A 21,084-nucleotide genomic window follows, 5' to 3' on the forward strand; every position below is an offset into this window, starting at 1 on the left:
TCACAAGGTACCCCACCCACTAGGAAGGAAGCAAAGGTGCACAAAGATCCTTGAGGCAATGATATGATATGATGCCATGAGGGATCTTAGGGACAAAATTGGGGTCTTACACTAATGGTGTCACTTCAGAGGCAATTCGACTTCGTCTCTTTCCTTTCTCGTTAAGAGATAAAGCTAGAAGATGGCTTCAGTCTCTTCCTTCCAACTCAGTCACCACATGGAATGAGTTGAAGAAAGTCTTTCTTGCCCGATATTTTCCTCCAAGCAAAACAGCTATGTTGAGAGCCCAGATAAATGGATTTAAGCAAAAAGATAACGAATCTCTTTTCGAAGCATGGGAAAGATACAAGGACATGATGAGACTTTGCCCACACCATGGTTTAGAGGACTGGTTAGTAATTCACACCTTCTACAATGGTCTCTTGTACGACACAAGGTTAACAATAGACGTCACCGCCGATAGTGCGCTTATGGATAAACCTTACACCAACGCTTATCAACTTATCGAGAGCATGGCCCAAAATCATTATCAGTGGGGCAGTGACCGAACAGTGGTAGAAAAACCTCAAACAAAAGGTGGCATGTACGAGATAAGTAGCCTTGATCATGTTAATGCAAAAGTGGATGCTCTTGCCCAGAAAATTGAAAGTTTAAATGTATCACCTCCAGCAACCGTGGTTGTCGTAACTCAAAATTGCGAGGTCTGTGGAATTCAGGGTCACACTCCTACAGATTGTCTACTCCTAACAGGAATTCAGACAGATCAGGTGAACTATGCTCAAGGAAATCCTTACTCGAATACCTATAACTCAAACTGGAAGAACCATCCTAATTTCTCGTATAAAAGTAACAACGCTTTATACGCACCAGGTCAAGCTCCCAGTCAAGCTCCAGCTGTACCACCTGGATATCAAAAGCCGACCCCATCTACACCTAACAATAACGTTCCTAGGAAATCCAACTTGGAAATCATGATGGAGAACTTCATAGCTTCTCAACAACAAACCAATAAAGAGTTCTTAAACCAGAATGTACACACTAGCGAACAGATTAAACAACTAGCAAGTAAAGTAGATGCCCTGGCTACCCATAACAAAATGCTTGAAACACAAATCTCGCAAGTAGGTCAACAACAAGCGTCTACTGCTGCCCTAACTGGTACATTTCCTGGACAGCCACAACCTAATCCGAAAGGCCACGCTCATGCAATTATATTACGAAGTGGTACAGAGGTAGAAGAACCATCTGACCCTAGGATTGAGAACCAAAACTCTAAAAAGTCAACTGAGGAAGAAGGTAAACCTAAGGAAAAGGAAGAGTGTAATAAGGAAACCGTAGAAAAAAAAGAATCTTATGTACCTCCACCGCCTTACAAACCACCTATCCCTTATCCTCAAAGGTTAATTAAAACCAAAAACGCGGGCCAATTTAAAAAATTTGTTGACCTACTGAAACAATTAAACGTCACAATTCCTTTTACAAAAGCTATTACACAAATGCCCTCATATGCTAAGTTCTTAAAAGAAGTTTTATCTAATAAAAGGAAACTTGAAGATAACGAAACCGTTACACTCACTGCTGAGTGTAGCGCAATAATCCAAAATATGCCTCCTAAACTTAAAGATCCTGGTAGTTTTTCTATACCCTGTCATATAGGAAAATTTGTCATAGACAAAGCTTTATGCGATTTAGGAGCCGGTATCAGTGTTATGCCCTTGTCCATATGCAAGAAACTTGAAATGGGAGAATTAAGACCAACTAAAATGTCTGTGCAATTAGCAGATCGTTTCGTTAAATATCCCGTAGGAATTCTTGAAAACGTTCCCGTGCGCATATGTCAATTCTACATTCCCATCGATTTTATAATTATGGACATAAGAGAAGATGAAATTACCCCCATTATATTGGGAAGACCCTTCTTAGCAACTGTCGGTGCTATCATAGACGTAAAACGACGATGACTCACTTTCGAAGTAGGAGAAGAGAAAATTGAGTTTATTCTTTCCCAATTTTTGAAAGCACCTACGATAGAAGACACATGTTACTTCATGGATATCATCGATGAATGCATAAAAGAAACAGAATTCGAAAATGACGATTTGTCCGACTATCGTGTAGAAGACAGACTGAACCAATGTTTAGCAATAACATCAGATCCTACGCAATGCCTTAAGAAACCAACCCTCGACCTGAAAACACTTCCCAAAAATCTGAAATATGAATTCCTAGACTTAGAACTTGAACGACCAGTAATAGTCAATGCAGACCTAGGAAAACTTGAAACCGAAAAACTCCTACATATCTTAATAAAATATCCAACCGCATTAGGATACAACATCACCGATCTTAAAGGGATAAGTCCTTCTATTTGTATGCACCGCATCATGCTAGAAGAAGACTGTAAGACTTCTAGGGAACATCAGAGGAGACTAAACCCGATCATGAGTGAGGTAGTGAAGAAGGAAGTAACGAAGTTATTAGAGGCAGGTATCATATATCCTATATCCGATAGCAAATGGGTTAGTCCTGTACACGTAGTACCAAAGAAAGGAGGTATAACAGTGATCGAAAATGAAAAAGGAGAAACTATTACCAAACGAATTGAATCGGGATGGAGAATGTGCATTGATTATAGAAAGCTAAACAAAGCAACCCAAAAAGATCATTTTCCTTTACCATTCATAGACCAGATGTTAGAACGACTAGCCAAGCATTCTCATTTCTGCTATCTAGATGGTTACTCAGGTTTCTTTCAAATACCGATTCATCCTGATGACCAAGAAAAGACAACGTTCACATGTCCTTTTGGTACCTTCGCTTATCGACGAATGCTGTTTGGCTTGTGCAATGCTCCTGCAACTTTCCAAAGGTGCATGATGGCAATATTCGCCGATTTTCTCGAAAACATCATGGAAGTCTTTATGGATGACTTTTCCGTATGCGGGAAAAGTTTCGAAGAATGTCTTGAAAACCTAGAAAGAGTTCTAGAACGATGTGTAAAAGTAAACCTAGTACTTAATTGGGAAAAATGTCACTTTATGGTACAAGAAGGAATTGTTTTAGGACACATCATATCAAATAGAGGAATTGAAGTAGACAAAGCCAAAATAAAAGTAATCGAAAACCTTCAACCTCCGAAAACTGTGAGGGAAATACGAAGCTTCTTAGGACATGCCGGTTTTTACCGACGATTCACTAAAGATTTCTCTAAAATAACTAAACCTTTAACCGAATTATTAATGAAAGACGCTGAATTCATCTTCGACAATAAATGTTTAGAAGCAAACAAGCATTGATCTCCGCGCCCATAATGCAGACCCCGGATTGGAATGAACCTTTCGAAATAATGTGTGACGCAAGTGACTACGCCGTAGGCGCTGTTTTAGGACAACGAAAGGATAAAAAACTTCACGTCATATATTATGCGAGTAGAACTCTAGATGAAGCGCAAATGAATTACGCCACGACCGAGAAAGAACTTTTAGCAGTAGTATTTGCACTAGATAAATTTCGTTCCTACTTGGTCGGAGCTAAAATAATCGTTTACACTGATCACGCTGCCATTAAGTACCTCTTAACAAAGAAGGACGCTAAACCTAGACTCCTAAGGTGGATCTTGTTGCTACAAGAATTTGATTTGGAAATCAAAGATAAAAAAGGAACTGAAAACGTAGTAGCAGATCACCTCTCTAGACTCGAAAACCTGGAACCGGAAAGAACATCGATCAACGATGATTTCTCGTACGATAAACTTATAGCTAATTTGTAAGAAAATAGAGCTGACAAACAGGTAGAGACCACCTTGGTTGTATGCGTTACACCATGGTACGCTGATTTTGTCAATTATTTAGCCGTCGGAGTGGTTCCACTTGATTTATCCTACCAACAAAAGAAACGATTCTTCCATGACATAAAACATTATTACTGGGACGACCCTTTACTTTTCAAAAGAGGCTCCGATGGTATTTTCCGTCGCTATATACCTGAAGAAGAGGTATAAAGTATAATCCAACATTTTTATTCCGCTCCTTATGGTGGACATGCAAGTACATCCAAAACCTGCTCTAAAATCCTACAAGCCGGTCTTTATTGGCCAAACATATGGAAGGATGTACATACCGCTGTCAAGAAATACGATAGGTGTCAACGCACAGGAAACATATCTAAACGTGACGAAATGCCACAAAAAGGCATTTTGGAAGTAGAAATTTTCGATGTGAGGGGAATAGATTTCATGGGACCTTTTCCACCTTCTTTCGGTAACAAGTACATACTCGTAGCGGTTGACTACGTATCAAAATGGATTGAGGCTATAGCTTCTCCAACAAACGACACACGAGTAGTAATTAAACTCTTTAAGAATATAATCTTTCCAAGATTTGGTGTCCCAAGAATAGTCATCAGTGACGGTGGATCTCATTTCATATCTAAAATACTCGAAAAAATATTGTTTAAGTATGGTGTAAAACATCGAGTAACAACACCTTACCATCCTCAAACTAGTGGACAAGTGGAAGTGTCTAATAGAGAAATTAAACAGATATTGGAAAAAACTGTCGCTACATCGAGGAAAGACTGGTCATCAAAATTACCCGAAGCTTTATGGGCATATCGAACCGCTTACAAAACCCTCATAGGAACAACCCCATTTAAGCTTATTTATGGTAAATCGTGTCACCTCCCAGTGGAGTTAGAACATAAGGCCTATTGGGCTATTAAAAATTTAAATTTAAACTATAAGGTCGCCGGTGAAAAGAGAACTCTAGATATAAACGAATTAGAGGAACTTAGACAAGATGCATACGAAAATGCTAAAATCTACAAGGAAAGAACGAAAAAATGGCATGATAAACGTATATCAAGGAAAACTTTCAAACAAGGCGATGTAGTCCTATTGTTTAACTCGAGACTTAAGTTATTCCCAGGAAAACTACGCTCTAGGTGGTCTGGCCCTTTCAAAGTCACTAATGTCTTTTCTAGTGGGGCTGTAGAAATTAAAGGAAAATCTATTGAATATTTATCGTAAACGGGCAGCGTCTAAAACATTATCATTATGCTGAAAACAATGAAGACTCGCAAGTCCTGCACTTAGACGTATTGTCTCCAAAATTAATAGATTAACATTTAATAGTTTTCTGTCGAGCTTGCGACATTAAACAAAGCGCTTCGTGGGAGACAACCCATAAATTTTTATTTTTCTTTGATTATTCTTTTGATTTTATTCAGTTTTCATTCTTCATTTTCTTTATTTTATTAAATTTTTCTTCTTTTCTTCTTTCGGCATCTGGCCAAATCCTGACTAAAACTCTTGTTTTTCTTTTCTTTAGTTAACACTGACCTGATGGCACATATTGATCACATGGGTATTAATATTCGAGGGAGAGCTCAGAGACAAAAATTTGAAGAACTTGTTGAGAGAGAGATGCACCCAAATTTTTATGCTGATGATTGTGCAATGACCGTACTTGGGCTAAGAGATAGTGTCCTATATCTGCTGAATCAAATAGGGTGGGAAACCACTCCTATTCGGAGACAATTTGTTACTTACCGGAGGCTAACTCTAGAATTCCTTAGCTCCCTGATTTATTTACCGAACCATGGAAAAGGAATAAACCGAGGTTTCATTCAATTCAGGATGTTCAATATGGAGTATCAGTATAACATTAGAGAATTTACTAACCTCTTAGGGTTCCCTACTTCCTTTGACACATTCACCATGAACCAAGAGGACCTCTTTGAATATCGAGAGCTTGAGCATTTTTGGGGAAGTTTGACGGGAAATGACGAACCTGAGGAACATGAGTTTCTTTCTGGAAACATACATAACCCAACTTTTCGTTATTTCCACAAGATCCTAGCACACACTCTTTTTGGGAAAAGTTCAAACATTACCACAATATCACGTGATGAACTTTTCATAATATTTTGTGCTTCCCAGAATCGTCCAGTGAATGGTGCCACTTATATGTTGGCGAGTTTTGACCTCCTTATTCAAGATGACCGTGCACCGATTCAAATAGGAGGATTGATAACTATGATTGCTAATGCTATTGGATTGCGCCAACCCATGCTTGATTTGAACCCTTTTTGCGGTATTCAGCCTATGAATATAAGAAAACGTGGGCTGGGCTTTGGTGCTTCAGCTTGCTGCTTTTCCTAGAAAATCTTCTTTTTTTGCACCCCTTTTCTTTCTTTTTCACATGTGCTTTAAATAATGATACCTGAAATAAATAATAAGAAAAAGCCGAGTAATATCGAATAATATAGAATAAATTGAATCAAATAACGATATAATTTAATTAAATCAAGTCTAAAAATGTGATATAGTTTCATGTTATCAAACTCCCCCACACTTAGACTTTTACTTGTCCTCAAGCAAGAAACAATGTAGAAATCAATTTTTTTTTTTAGCCAGATGAAATTTCCAAACACACATCAACTCGTAATAGGTTGCAAGTAAATCTCGTTAGAAATAACCTGAGTTTAACCTTAACATTAAAAACTACTGTAACAACACTAAATAACCCCACCTTATGCAAACCAGTTCGAGTCATGCTATTATAGCTCAGCCTAGTTTTTTTTTACTCTTATTTCACCCGTTTTCATTCGAGCGAAATCACATTAAGCCCTTTATCTTTTCGCGCACATAGTGGAGTAACCGGTTAGCGATTCTGATCCCCTTTTAGTTAGAAGTTCAGGTACATAAGTTGGATAACTTCTTTATTTAGTCTATTACAAATTGCGGGGGATCGGACCGTAGCCCGCCCTACCAAGTTCAGCACCAGAAACCGCTGAACCAACTCAAAATGGATCGTTCATACTATGTTTTTGTAGGGTCCGCAACCTTTGGATTAAATGATCGGGTAAGGATCACCTAACTTAATTAGTGCATTTCCTGATTTTTAATATGTTGTTTTGGGAATCATTCACTTGTATTCATCGGCTCTCCACGTAGTTTGCTATTAAGATGGTGCCGACTTCTCGTATTCATCGGCTCTCCACGTAGTTTGCTATTAAGATAGTGCATTTCCTTTTTTTCGCTTTTTTTGAAACATTGGGGACAATGTTTCATTTAAGTGTAGGGGGGATAACTTTGTTTCATTCATGTTAAGATTTACTATAAAACTAAAAGATGGTACCCAAACTCAATTCTGCCTGCGTCCTCTTAGCAAACTACGTGGAAATCCCCCCTACACTCTAAAAACCCCGAGTAGTTTATACGAGAAGTCGGCACCATCTTAATAGCAAACTACGTGGAGAGCCGATGAATACAAGTGAATGATTCCCAAAACAACATATTAAAAATCAGGAAATGCACTAATTAAGTTAGGTGATCCTTACCCGATCATTTAATCCAAAGGTTGGGGACCCTACAAAAACATAGTATGAACGATCCATTGTGAGTTGGTTCAGCGGTTTCTGGTGCTGAATTTGGTAGGCGGACTACGGTCCGATCCCCCGCAATTTGCAATAGACTAAATAAAGAAGTTATCCAACTTATGTACCAGAACTTCTAACTAAAAGGGGATCAGAATCGCTAACCGGTTACTCCACTATGTGCGCGAAAAGATTAAGGGCTTAATGTGATTTCGCTCGAATGAAAACGGGTGAAATAAGAGTAAAAAAACTAGGCTGAGCTATAATAGCATGACTCGAACTGGTTTGCATAAGGTGGGGTTATTTAGTGTTGTTACGGTAGTTTTTGATGTTAAGGTTAAACTTAGGTTATTTCTAACGAGATTTACTTGCAACCTATTACGAATTGATGTGTGTTTGGAAATTTCATCTGGCTAAAAAAAAAAAGATCGATTTCTACATTGTTTCTTGCTTGAGGACAAGCAAAAGTCTAAGTGTGGGGGAGTTTGATAACATGAAACTATATCACATTTTTAGACTTGATTTAATTAAATTATATCGTTATTTGATTCAATTTATTCTATATTATTCGATATTACTCGGCGTTTTCTTATTATTTATTTCAGGTATCATTATTTAAAGCACATGTGAAAAAGAAAGAAAAGGGGTGCAAAAAAAGAAGATTTTCTAGGAAAAGCAGCAAGCTGAAGCACCAAAGCCCAGCCCACGTTTGGAACAAAAGAAAAAAAAATTGTTGTCACGACCGCAACAAGCACGTGCCGATCCCCACGTCCTAAGACCTAGTGTTACGACCGTAACACATAGTGTGACGGACGTCACACATTCCACTCCTATATTTTGGGCTTTACGTGCGTAACTGAGTGGACGGTTTCCCCTAAATTCTCTCATGCACTCGGAGACGCTTTGAACCATACTGAAGACACATTCTAGGAGACGGTTATCTTGGGAGGGTAATATAAATAAACCTCACAAAAGCCAATTGAAGCTCTCTCTTCTCCGTACAGTTTTTCCAGCATTCTAATTTTTCAAGCAATTTATTTCCTTTTCTTTTCTAGTTTAATTTCCGAAGCATACAATTTACTTTCTCACGATAGTTTCTACACCGGAAACTATTGTGTAATTTTTACTGGATCTAACCTTACGTTAGATCATAGTATTTTATTTCCTTGTTTTTACTTTCCTATCTGATCGAGAATTGTGAAGAACAAATCCAACCGACTTGTGGTGGAGTGTTCGAGCACTGAAGCGTAGGAGATAAAACCCAGATTTCTAGTATTTTTCCAGGTTCATTAATTAATTGATTTATCGTTTTAATTTACATATGCTTTGTTCCGCTGTTTATATATGTTGTTTGTTTGATATGGCCGTATTTATGCATGATTATTGTTTATGCATGTTTATCATGTTTGGTTAATTAATTTAGATATCGGTATGTAAAGTAAGCGGAATAAAGGAATCCAAATTGAGTTGGTTTAAATTTATTTCAGAATATAGTCACTCTTTTTTTCTGGTCTCAATTTACAAAGTTAATGCCAAGGTTTTTGTACGAGAGTAAAAGACATAAAGAAGTTAAAATCAATAGAACGACGGTTTGAGTTTTTAACTGGACAGTGTAAATTGAACATTAACTTTAAATCAGGGCGAAAGCAATTTTTAAGGTTAATTAAATTCTAATTATTTTCAAAAATTATTTTTAAAAGTTAAATGTGAGGACGAGAGTTAAGCATTTAAGTTTAATCATATAATCTAAGTCAACAGAGCGAGAGTTTGAGACGAGGGCGTTTAAACGGTTAGTATTTTCTCAAAAGGAGTTTCTATAGATTCTATTATTTTCAAAAGTGATTTTAGATTTAACGAAATAGTGAGAGCGTACGTTAAAATATAAAGTCATAGTCTAATTCAACAGAGCGAGAGTTTGAGGAAAAGACTTTTAATTAATAGTGTCTACTGATAAGACTTATTTTAAAATTAAGAAAAAGACCAACGAAGATTTGATTCCCCAAATACGACGAACTACATACTGATATCCATATTATTTGATATTTAATCTAGATCCAAATTTAGTTTTATTTTTTCCCCCTAATCATTAAAGTGTCATCCGCCTTAGCTTTACGCAGTAACCCTAGAAAAACGGTAGATCGATTCATTAAGTCCCTGTGAGATCGTAATCTTTTAAAACTACGCGATTAGACTGTGCGCTTGCAGTTAGTACCCCGATAGACTCATAAAGTCGCGATCAAGTTTTTAAGCTGGGTTATGTATGTTTCCAGAAAGAAACTCATGTTCCTCAGGTTCGTCATTTCTCGTCAAACTTCCCCAAAAATGCTCAAGCTCTCGATATTCAAAGAGGTCCTCTGGGTTCATGGTGAATGTGTCAAAGGAAGTAGGGAACCCTAAGAGGTTATTAAATTCTCTAATGTTATACTGATACTCCATATTGAACATCCTGAATTGAATGAAACCTCGGTTTATTCCTTTTCCATGGTTCGGTAAATAAATCAGGGAGCTAAGGAATTCTAGAGTTAGCCTCCGGTAAGTAACAAATTGTCTCCGAATAGGAGTGGTTTCCCACCCTATTTGATTCAACAGATATAGGACACTATCTCTTAGCCCAAGTACGGTCATTGCACAATCATCAGCATAAAATTTTGGGTGCATCTCTCTCTCAGCAAGTTCGTCAAATTTTTGTCTCTGAGCTCTCCCTCGGAAATTAATACCCATGTGATCAATATGTGCCATCAGGTCAGTGTTAACTAAAGAAAAGAAAAACAAGAGTTTTAGTCAGGATTTGTCCAGATGCCGAAAGAAGAAAAGAAGAAGAATTTAATAAAATAAAGAAAATGAAGAATGAAAACTGAATAAAATCAAAAGAATAATCAAAGAAAAATAAAAATTTGTGGGTTGTCTCCCACGAAGCGCTTTGTTTAATGTTGCAAGCTCGACAGAAAACTATTAAATGTTAATCTATTAATTTTGGAGACAATACGTCTAAGTGCAGGACTTGCGAGTCTTCATTGTTTTCAGCATAATGATAATGTTTTAGATGTTGCCCGTTTACGATAAATGATTCAATAGATTTTCCTTTAATTTCTACAGCCCCACTAGAAAAGACATTAGTGACTTTGAAAGGGCCAGACCACCTAGAGCGTAGTTTTCCTGGGAATAACTTAAGTCTCGAGTTAAACAATAGGACTACCTCGCCTTGTTTGAAAGTTTTCCTTGATATACGTTTATCATGCCATTTTTTCGTTCTTTCCTTGTAGATTTTAGCATTTTCGTATGCATCTTGTCTAAGTTCCTCTAATTCGTTTAAATCTAGAATTCGCTTTTCAACGGCGACCTTATAGTTTAAATTTAAATTTTTAATAGCCCAATAGGCCTTATGTTCTAACTCCACTTGGAGGTGACACGATTTACCATAAATAAGCTTAAATGGGGTTGTTCCTATGGGGGTTTTGTAAGCGGTTCGATATGCCCATAAAGCTTCGGGTAATTTTGATGACCAGTCTTTCCTCATGTAGCGACAGTTTTTTCCAATATCTGTTTAATTTCTCTATTAGACACTTCCACTTGTCCACTAGTTTGAGGATGGTAAGGTGTTGCTACTCGATGTTTTACACCATACTTAAACAATAATTTTTCGAGTATTTTAGATATGAAATGAGATCCACCGTCACTGATGACTATTCTTGGGACACCAAATCTTGGAAAGATTTTATTCTTAAAGAGTTTAATTACTACTCGTGTGTCGTTTGTTGGAGAAGTTATAGCCTCAATCCATTTTGATACGTAGTCAACCGCTACGAGTATGTACTTGTTACCGAAAGAAGGTGGAAAAGGTCCCATGAAATCTATTCCCCACACATCGAAAATTTCTACTTCCAAAATGCCTTTTTGTGGCATTTCGTCACGTCTAGATATGTTTCTTGTGCGTTGACACCTATCGCATTTCTTGACAGCGGTATGTACATCCTTCCATATGTTTGGCCAATAAAGACCGGCTTGTAGGATTTTAGAGAAGGTTTTGGATGTACTTGCATGTCCACCATACGGAGCGGAATGACAATGTTGGATTATACTTTCTACCTCTTCTTCAGGTATACAGCGACGGAAAATACCATCGGAGCCTCTTTTGAAAAGTAAAGGGTCGTCCCAGTAATAATGTTTTATGTCATGGAAGAATCGTTTCTTTTGTTGGTAGGATAAATCAAGTGGAACCACTCCGGCGGCTAAATAATTGACAAAATCAGCGTACCATGGTGTAACGCATACAGCCAAGGTGGTCTCTACCTGTTTGTCAGCTCTATTTTCTTCCAAATTAGCTATAAGTTTATCGTACGAGAAATCATTGTTGATCGATGTTCTTTCCGGTTCCAGGTTTTCGAGTCTAGAGAGGTGATCTGCTAGTACGTTTTCAGTTCCTTTTTTATCTTTGATTTCCAAATCAAATTCTTGTAGCAACAAGATCCACCTTAGGAGTCTAGGTTTAGCGTCCTTCTTTGTTAAGAGGTACTTAATGGCAGCGTGATCAGTGTAAACGATTATTTTAGCTCCGACCAAGTAGGAACGAAATTTATCTAGTGCAAATACTACTGCTAAAAGTTCTTTCTCGGTCGTGGCGTAATTCATTTGCGCTTCATCTAGAGTTCTACTCGCATAATATATGACGTGAAGTTTTTTATCCTTTCGTTGTCCTAAAACAGCGCCTACGGCGTAGTCACTTGCGTCACACATTATTTCGAAAGGTTCATTCCAATCCGGGGTCTGCATTATGGGCGCGGAGATCAATGCTTGTTTAAGTGTTTGAAATGTTGTCGAAGATGAATTAAGCGTCTTTCATTAATAATTCGGTTAAAGGTTTAGTTATTTTAGAGAAATCTTTAATGAATCTTCGGTAAAAACCGGCATGTCCTAAGAAGCTTCGTATTTCCCTCACAGTTTTCGGAGGTTGAAGGTTTTCGATTACTTCTATTTTGGCTTTGTCTACTTCAACTCCTCTATTTGATACGATGTGTCCTAAAACAATTCCTTCTTGTACCATAAAGTGACATTTTTCCCAATTAAGTACTAGGTTTACTTTTACACATCGTTCTAGAACTCTTTCTAGGTTTTCAAGACATTCTTCGAAACTTTGCCCGCATACGGAAAAGTCATCCATAAAGACTTCCATGATGTTTTTTAGAAAATCGGAGAATATTGCCATCATGCACCTTTGGAAAGTTGCAGGAGCATTGCACAAGCCAAACGGCATTCATCGATAAGCGAAGGTACCAAAAGTACATGTGAACGTTGTCTTTTCTTGGTCATCAGGATGAATCGGTATTTGAAAGAAACTTGAGTAACCGTCCAGATAGCAGAAATGAGAATGCTTGGCTAGTCGTTCTAACATCTGGTCTATGAATGGTAAAGGAAAATGATCTTTTCGGGTTGCTTTGTTTAGCTTTCTATAATCAATGCACATTCTCCATCCCGATTCAATTCGTTTGGTTATAGTTTCTCCTTTTTCATTTTCGATCACTGTTATACCTCCTTTCTTTGGTACTACGTGTACAGGACTAACCCATTTGCTATCGGATATAGGATATATGATACCTGCCTCTAATAACTTCGTTACTTCCTTCTTCACTACCTCACTCATGATCGGGTTTAGTCTCCTCTGATGTTCCCTAGAAGTCTTACAGTCTTCTTCTAGCATGATGCGGTGCATACAAATAGAAGGACTTATCCCTTTAAGATCGGTGATGTTGTATCCTAATGCGGTTGGATATTTTCTTAAGATATGTAGGAGTTTTTCGGTTTCAAGTTTTCCTAGGTCTGCATTGACTATTACTGGTCGTTCAAGTTCTAAGTCTAGGAATTCATATCTCAGATTTTTGGGAAGTGTTTTCAGGTCGAGGGTTGGTTTCTTAAGGCATTGCGTAGGATCTGATGTTATTGCTAAACATTGGTTCAGTCTGTCTTCTACACGATAGTCGGACAAATCGTCATTTTCGAATTTTGTTTCTTTTATGCATTCATCGATGATATCCATGAAGTAACATGTGTCTTCTATCGCAGGTGCTTTCAAAAATTGGGAAAGAATAAACTCAATTTTCTCTTCTCCTAATTCGAAAGTGAGTCGTCCTCTGTTTACGTCTATGATAGCACCGACAGTTGCTAAGAAGGGTCTTCCCAATATAATGGGGGTAACTTCATCTTCTCTTATGTCCATAATTATAAAATCGGTGGGAATGTAGAATTGACCTATGCGCACGGGAACGTTTTCAAGAATTCCTACGGGATATTTAACGGAACGATCTGCTAATTGCACAGACATTTTAGTTGGTCTTAATTCTCCCATTTCAAGTTTCTTGCATATGGACAAGGGCATAACACTGATACCGGCTCCTAAATCGCATAAAGCTTTGTCTATGACAAATTTTCCTATATGACAGGGTATAGAAAAACTACCAGGATCTTTAAGTTTAGGAGGCATATTTTGGATTATTGCGCTACACTCAGCAGTGAGTGTAACGGTTTCGTTATCTTCAAGTTTCCTTTTATTAGATAAAATTTCTTTTAAGAACTTAGCATATGAGGGCATTTGTGTAATAGCTTCTGTAAAAGGAATTGTGACATTTAATTATTTCAGTAGGTCAACAATTTTTTTAAATTGGCCCGCGTTTTTGGTTTTAATTAACCTTTGAGGATAAGGGATAGGTGGTTTGTAAGGCGGTGGAGGTACATAAGGTTCTTTTTTTTCTACGGTTTCCTTATTACACTCTTCCTTTTCCTTAGGTTTACCTTCTTCCTCAGTTGACTTTTTAGAGTTTTGGTTCTCAATCCTAGGGTCAGATGGTCCTTCTACCTCTGTACCACTTCGTAATATAATTGCATGAGCGTGGCCTTTCGGATTAGGTTGTGGCTGTCCAGGAAATGTACCAGTTAGGGCAGCAGTAGACGCTTGTTGTTGAGCTACTTGCGAGATTTGTGTTTCAAGCATTTTGTTATGGGTAGCCAGGGCATCTACTTTACTTGCTAGTTGTTTAATTTGTTCGCTAGTGTGTACATTCTAGTTTAAGAACTCTTTATTGGTTTGCTGTTGAGAAGCTATGAAGTTCTCCATCATGATTTCCAAGTTGGATTTCCTAGGAACGTTATTGTTAGGTGTAGATGGGGTCGGCTTTTGATATCCAGGTGGTACAACTGGAGCTTGACTGGGAGCTTGACCTGGTGCGTATAAAGCGTTGTTACTTTTATACGAGAAATTAGGATGGTTCTTCCAGTTTGAGTTATAGGTATTCGAGTAAGGATTTCCTTGAGCATAGTTCACTTGATCTGTTTGAATTCCTGTTAGGAGTTGACAATCTATAGGAGTGTGACCTTGAATTCCACAGACCTCGCAATTTTGAGTTACGGCAACCACGGTGGCTGGAGGTGATACATTTAAACTTTCAATTTTCTGGGCAAGAGCATCCACTTTTGCATTAACATGATCAAGGCTACTTATCTCGTACATGCCACCTTTTGTTTGAGGTTTTTCTACCACTGTTCGGTCGCTTCCCCACTGATAATGATTTTGGGCCATGCTCTCGATAAGTTGATAAGCGTCGGTGTAAGGTTTATCCATAAGCGCACCACCGGCGGCGGCGTCTATTGTTAACCTTGTGTCGTACAAGAGACCATTGTAGAAGGTGTGAATTACTAACCAGTCCTCTAAACCATGGTGTGGGCAAAGTCTCATCATGTTCTTGTATCTTTCCCATGCTTCGAAAAGAGATTCGTTATCTTTTTGCTTAAATCCATTTATCTGGGCTCTCAACATAGCCGTTTTGCTTGGAGGAAAATATCGGGCAAGAAAGACTTTCTTCAACTCATTCCATGTGGTGACTGAGTTGGAAGGATGAGACTGAAGCCATCTTCTAGCTTTATCTCTTAACGAGAAAGGAAAGAGACGAAGTCGAATTGCCTCTGAAGTGACACCATTAGCTTTAACAGTGTCAGCGTATTGGACAAATACGGATAAATGAAGGTTTGGATCCTCGGTAGGATTTCCAGAAAATTGATTCTGTTGCACTGCCTGCAACAGCGAAGGTTTAAGTTCGAAGTTGTTCGCTTCGATTGCGGATGGAGCAATACTCGAATGCGGCTCATCCTGCGATGGAGCAGCGTAATCTCGAAGAGCACGAGCTGGTTCGGCCATCGCTGGTATCGTTAAAGGAAGGAGATTTTTGAGATCAGGAACTTCGATTGGAGGAAGATTGTTTCTAGCACGATACTCCCGAATTCGTCGTAATAATCGGAGGAAGTTCAAACATTACCACAGTATCACGTGATGAACGTTTCATAATATTTTGTGCTTCCCAGAATCGTCCAGTGAATGGTGCCACTTATATGTTGGCGAGTTTTGACCTCCTTATTCAAGATGACTGTGCACCGATCCAAACGTGGGCTGGGCTTTGGTGCTTCAGCTTGCTGCTTTTCCTAGAAAATCTTCTTTTTTGCACCCCTTTTCTTTCTTTTTCACATGTGCTTTAAATAATGATACCTGAAATAAATAATAAGAAAATTCCGAGTAATATCGAATAATATAGAATAAATTGAATCAAATAACGATATAATTTAATTAAATCAAGTCTAAAAATGTGATATAGTTTCATGTTATCAAACTCCCCCACACTTAGACTTTTGCTTGTCCTCGAGCAAGAAACAATGTAGAAATCGATTTTTTTTTTTTAGCCAGATGAAATTTCCAAACACACATCAATTCGTAATAGGTTGCAAGTAAATCTCGTTAGAAATAACCTGAGTTTAACCTTAACATCAAAAACTACCGTAACAACACTAAATAACCCCACCTTATGCAAACCAGTTCGAGTCATGCTATTATAGCTCAGCCTAGTTTTTTTTACTCTTATTTCACCCGTTTTCATTCGAGCGAAATCACATTAAGCCCTTTATCTTTTCACGCACATAGTGGACTAACCGGTTAGCGATTCTGATCCCCTTTTAGTTAGAAGTTCTGGTACATAAGTTGGATAACTTTTTTATTTAGTCTATTGCAAATTGCGGGGGATCGGACCGTAGTCCGCTCTACCAAGTTCAGCACCAGAAACCGCTGAACCAACTCACAATGGATCGTTCATACTATGTTTTTGTAGGGTCCGCAACCTTTGGATTAAATGATCGGGTAAGGATCACCTAACTTAATTAGTGCATTTCCTGATTTTTAATATGTTGTTTTGGGAATCATTCACTTGTATTCATCGGCACTCCACGTAGTTTGCTATTAAGATGGTGCCGACTTCTTGTATAAACTACTCGGGGTTACTATAAAAGGAAAAGATGGTACCCAAACTCAATTCTGCCTGCGTCCTCTTGTTCTCGGACCTGGTGATCGTTCACGTACTGCCAAGTCGTCAAACCTGTTAAGCAAGTCAGTGAACCTCTGGTCGGTTATTGCATTCCTCTCTTGTTGTTGTTGTTGCATCTGGCGCATCAGTTGGATTACTTCGTTATTGTGCGCATGCATGGCATCAAGTCGTTGGTCTTGATGTTCAATAGCATCCATGATGTCATCATTTGTTGCAGGCCTTCTTCGTCGACGACGTCGGGAGGATGGACCAGCTACATTATCGGATGGATTATGTGGGACAGAATGCTGTTCATGACCTTGATCACACACGACATATGCACAACACACACTAATTTTAATTAAATTGAAAGAAGTAAAAAAAAGATGAAACATGCACGAATCAAGACTAGGATGTGAATATACGAATCAATGTCACATAACCCAAAGACGTGAAAAGCAAACAAAAGTTGAGTTCAAGTTTGATTTAAACGAAATGGCATTGGATCATTGTTTGTTATCATTGCAAGTTGGAACTGAATGGAACTGAACGTATACACTCAACAAATGAAATCGTAAGGTGATGATTAATTCACATAGTGGCAATGCAAACGGTATCAAACCGTGATGAACTAAACCTAACAAACGTCAATTCAAAACAAGCAAAAAATCAAGAAAAGCACGTAAAACCCTAATTAATGTGCTCAAAGCTGGTTGGTGCATATTGACAACCAATGAATTGTCGTATGCAAGGGTCATAACACAGTGAAATACTATTAATATATCGATAAAAAATCCAGCAGCATAACGGTGTATGAATTACATCAAAACCAACAGATTCAATCCGATTTAATGTAACACAAATCAAAAAGAAAATAACAGCAACACATTGTACACTTGTATTATTTACAAACTTTTCATTAGAGGGCCTAATATACCATTAAGACCCAAGATTTACTTAAAACAATAACCATAAAAAATGAAGATAATAAAAACTACAAAAAAGGTTTGACTTTATACTCAGTAAACAAAAACTTAAAAGGAAGTGAAGATAAACAATCTTAAATAAAACTCAGTAGAATATCAACAAATAAATGAAAAAAGAAATAGAAGGAAAATACAAGAGAAGAACTCATCAATAATGAGAGTTCATTCTCATTGAGTGCTTGAGTCAAAGAAATCAAACACATATTGCCAACAAAACCTAATGTAACCGAAGTCGGTAGACAACACACTAAAAAAAGCAACACAAATGTTAATAAAAAAAATGAAAGAAAATAACCAACACAAACACACAACGACATCAAATGGAGTGAAACAAAATACACCAACTAACATGAAGCGTAAGTGCTAAGCTGCAAATGCTTCAACACGGAACTGAGTTGAACCTTTGTTACTGTTACGAATCAAAGTTGAGTTATGAGTTGCTGAATTGAAAATGTATTGTTGTTGCAAGGTGATGGAAAGCTTGGATGTGGAGTGTGTTTCGATTTTGTTGCAAGGTTGTTATTGAACACTGTGATTCTTTTCCTTCATACTAAGCAGGAACCAAAACACGACATGTTACTTTATTTCCAGTCATAGTTGTGGCAAAACTAAAGTAAAAAAAAAAAGACCTTGCTAAACAACCATGATGCTGCATCAAATGAAGCTTCCTAATAACTCTTATTGACGACATACTGAACTAGAAAATCCAAATAAAAACTAGACTTTTCATTGATCTGCACCATAAGTTTCAAAATCACATAACTTTGTTTGTGATGAATGAAATAACAAAAGAGAAGAGTGTGTTAACGATAATGGAAAGAGTATTTGAAATCACATGATGGTTGTTGTGGAGGGCGGTGCGTACATGTGAATTTGGAGATTGAGATTTGTGTAGGTGCTTTTCGATGGTTTTATGTGGTTTGTTTGCAATATCACGGTGGAGCTGAGTTATTTCCATGTTGTTGTTTGAAGTAGCAGGGGTTTAAATGTGTTAACAAACTGAAGAAGGTGTATAGTTGTTGTTCACCAGAGCTAGGATAGAGTTCACGACAGTGTTGATGGTGGTGGTTATGGGAATGAAGGTGAGTGTTGAGTTGAAGGTATGAGATTGTGATCACCGATAGAGGGGTTATGGTGTTAACGAATGGAGGTGTTTGGTGGTTATTAAGAGGTGGTTGCGGCAAGGTTGATGGTAGAAAAATGGAAGATAATTTTGGTTGTTGGAGAGAAGGAAAGGTTGCAGGGATGATAGGTTTGTGGTATACAATGAGGAAAAGGAATGAGATAAGGTGTGGATATGGTGGTGCCAGTTTTGGAAGGCGATTTTGGTTGGTAAGGTTAAGGGTAAAAACTTTTAGAGAGAAAAATGAAAGAAGCTTTTTGAAGGTTACCCTTTTTTTCAGAGAAAGCAGGCATCAATGTCAACCTCTCCCAAGAAAAGTTCTCTCCTCCTTTTGTTTTTTTTGTCTAATGGTGAGTAAACAACCTCCTGTCATGTTACAGTCTGGACACCTTTTAATTACACGTTTCCGCCTTCATATTCAAAAATCCCCACACTCTTCATCTGTCAACTGTCAAAGAAAAAATCACCTCCTTGGTGTGAGGCGTGTGGAGCCTCCTCATTGGAGGGAGAAGGTTTTTTTTTCTTCTTTTTTTTCTTTTTTTGATTTTACTTATTAATATTATTATTAAAAAAATCTATTTTTTGATTGGAGGATGAGGGAATGTAAGGATAGCACATGTAAGCCTTAGATTAATTTGAATTAATGGTCAGATTTGAATCAAAGAAACACAAATTAATTTAGAATGCCATAGTTTCCCCTTCTATAATCAATTTAAATAAGACTAAATCAATTAAAAAAACTAAAATTCACACCACCTTAAATAAGTATGATAAAAGTAAAATGAAAGGGTAGAAAATTCTACTTAATTATTTCGAACACTTTGACAAAAGAATAAAAACAAAATGAATGAATATGATTAAAAATCGAGTGTAAAAGTGCCCGAAAAATTAAATTGAATGCACTACAATGATCAGTGTAAAATAAACTTCTCGAAAACATACAAGTTTTTGTTCAGTATTGAAGTAAAAATTGTCCCGTTAAAAGGATGAGGCTGATCAAAATGCTACTGAAAAAGTAGTCGAAAAAATAAAATGAACACACCAGGTTAAACTTTGTGAAACATAGATTAATAAAATTGATATCTACAAGCTCAATTTTAAAAATTTTCGCACGCTAATTTGACATCATTTGAAAATTGATTCAACAGGTTTGTCTGTAGATCCGAAAATTTATTTTGACTGGCATTCTAGGCATTATGCATGATGAAATGCATGTTATGTTATGCAGGTGATGCAAATGCTTTGATGAATGTATTAATTCAATGATTCAGGGTCAAATTTGGGGTGTGACACAAGGTAGTTCGAAGATAAATTTCCTAAGGCAATTTAGTGCTACGACAAGTTGTAGTGTCTGCCCAACCAGGAAAGCTAAAAACCAACTAAGAGGGGTCGTATTCTATACATCATAAGTTGCATAATGGCGCATACAAGCTCGAAGAATTGGATGGGAGAATCATTCCTAGAACATGGAACTTAGTTAATCTGAGATATTTTTAAAGTTGATTGGCATGAGCACGAGTCGCCTAGTTACACAAATTCTTAAAAAAGATTCTGATATTTGCAATAAGTTACTATGGTTTGACTTTTGAATTATATTGCAATAATTTGTTACAAAAAGTTGTTTCCTCAAGAAGATCTTTTCCGCCCTACAGGATAATTATATTGTTGGACTTTCACAAGAAGATCTTTACTTCCCTAAAGAGTAATTATATTGTTGGACTTATACATGTAGATCATTTCCGTTCTACAAGGTAAGTACATTTTTGGACTTTCATAAGAAGATCCTTTCCACCCTACAGGATAATTAAATTGTTGTTTTCTTCAAATAAATCCTAGCCATCATGAGCAATGGTTTTATGAGGATCTTTTCCAACCTCATGGAAGGCTCAATTATATTCTCGTCTGAGGGACTCAACTAAAGTCTCTTCAGGAAGACTCAACTAAAGTCTCACCTGAGGGACTCAACTAAAGTCTCGTCAGGAAGACTCAACTAAAGTCTCGCCCGAGGGACTTAACTAAAGTATCTTTCAAGGGAGTCAACTAAAGTCTCTCCAGGAAGACTAAACTAAAATCTCACCTGAGGGACTCAACTAAAGTCTCATCAGGAAGACTCAACTAAAGTCTCGCATGAGGAACTCAACTAAAGTTTCATTAGAAATGCTAAACTAAAGTCTCTCTTCAGAAACTCAACTAAAGTCTCATCAGGAGACTCAACAAATCTATCTCCTGAAAGAAGCAGCTAGGTCTCATCCAGAAGGAACATTTA

General features: G+C 37.4%; 2 non-coding genes across 2 annotated transcripts; one reads left to right on the forward strand and one right to left on the reverse strand.

Moving 5' to 3' along the window:
* Positions 1-275: 275 nt before the first annotated feature.
* Positions 276-382, reverse strand: LOC127109904 (small nucleolar RNA R71). The gene has a single exon (XR_007797150.1). It is a non-coding gene; the product is annotated as a small nucleolar RNA R71 (small nucleolar RNA).
* A 14,692-nt stretch (positions 383-15,074) lies between these two features.
* Positions 15,075-15,181, forward strand: LOC127108795 (small nucleolar RNA R71). Its single transcript, XR_007796306.1, has one exon. It is a non-coding gene; the product is annotated as a small nucleolar RNA R71 (small nucleolar RNA).
* Positions 15,182-21,084: the final 5,903 nt, after the last annotated feature.

Source organism: Lathyrus oleraceus, chromosome 7 (genome assembly GCF_024323335.1).
Source record: "Lathyrus oleraceus cultivar Zhongwan6 chromosome 7, CAAS_Psat_ZW6_1.0, whole genome shotgun sequence".
NCBI classification, from domain to species: Eukaryota; Viridiplantae; Streptophyta; class Magnoliopsida; order Fabales; family Fabaceae; genus Lathyrus; species Lathyrus oleraceus.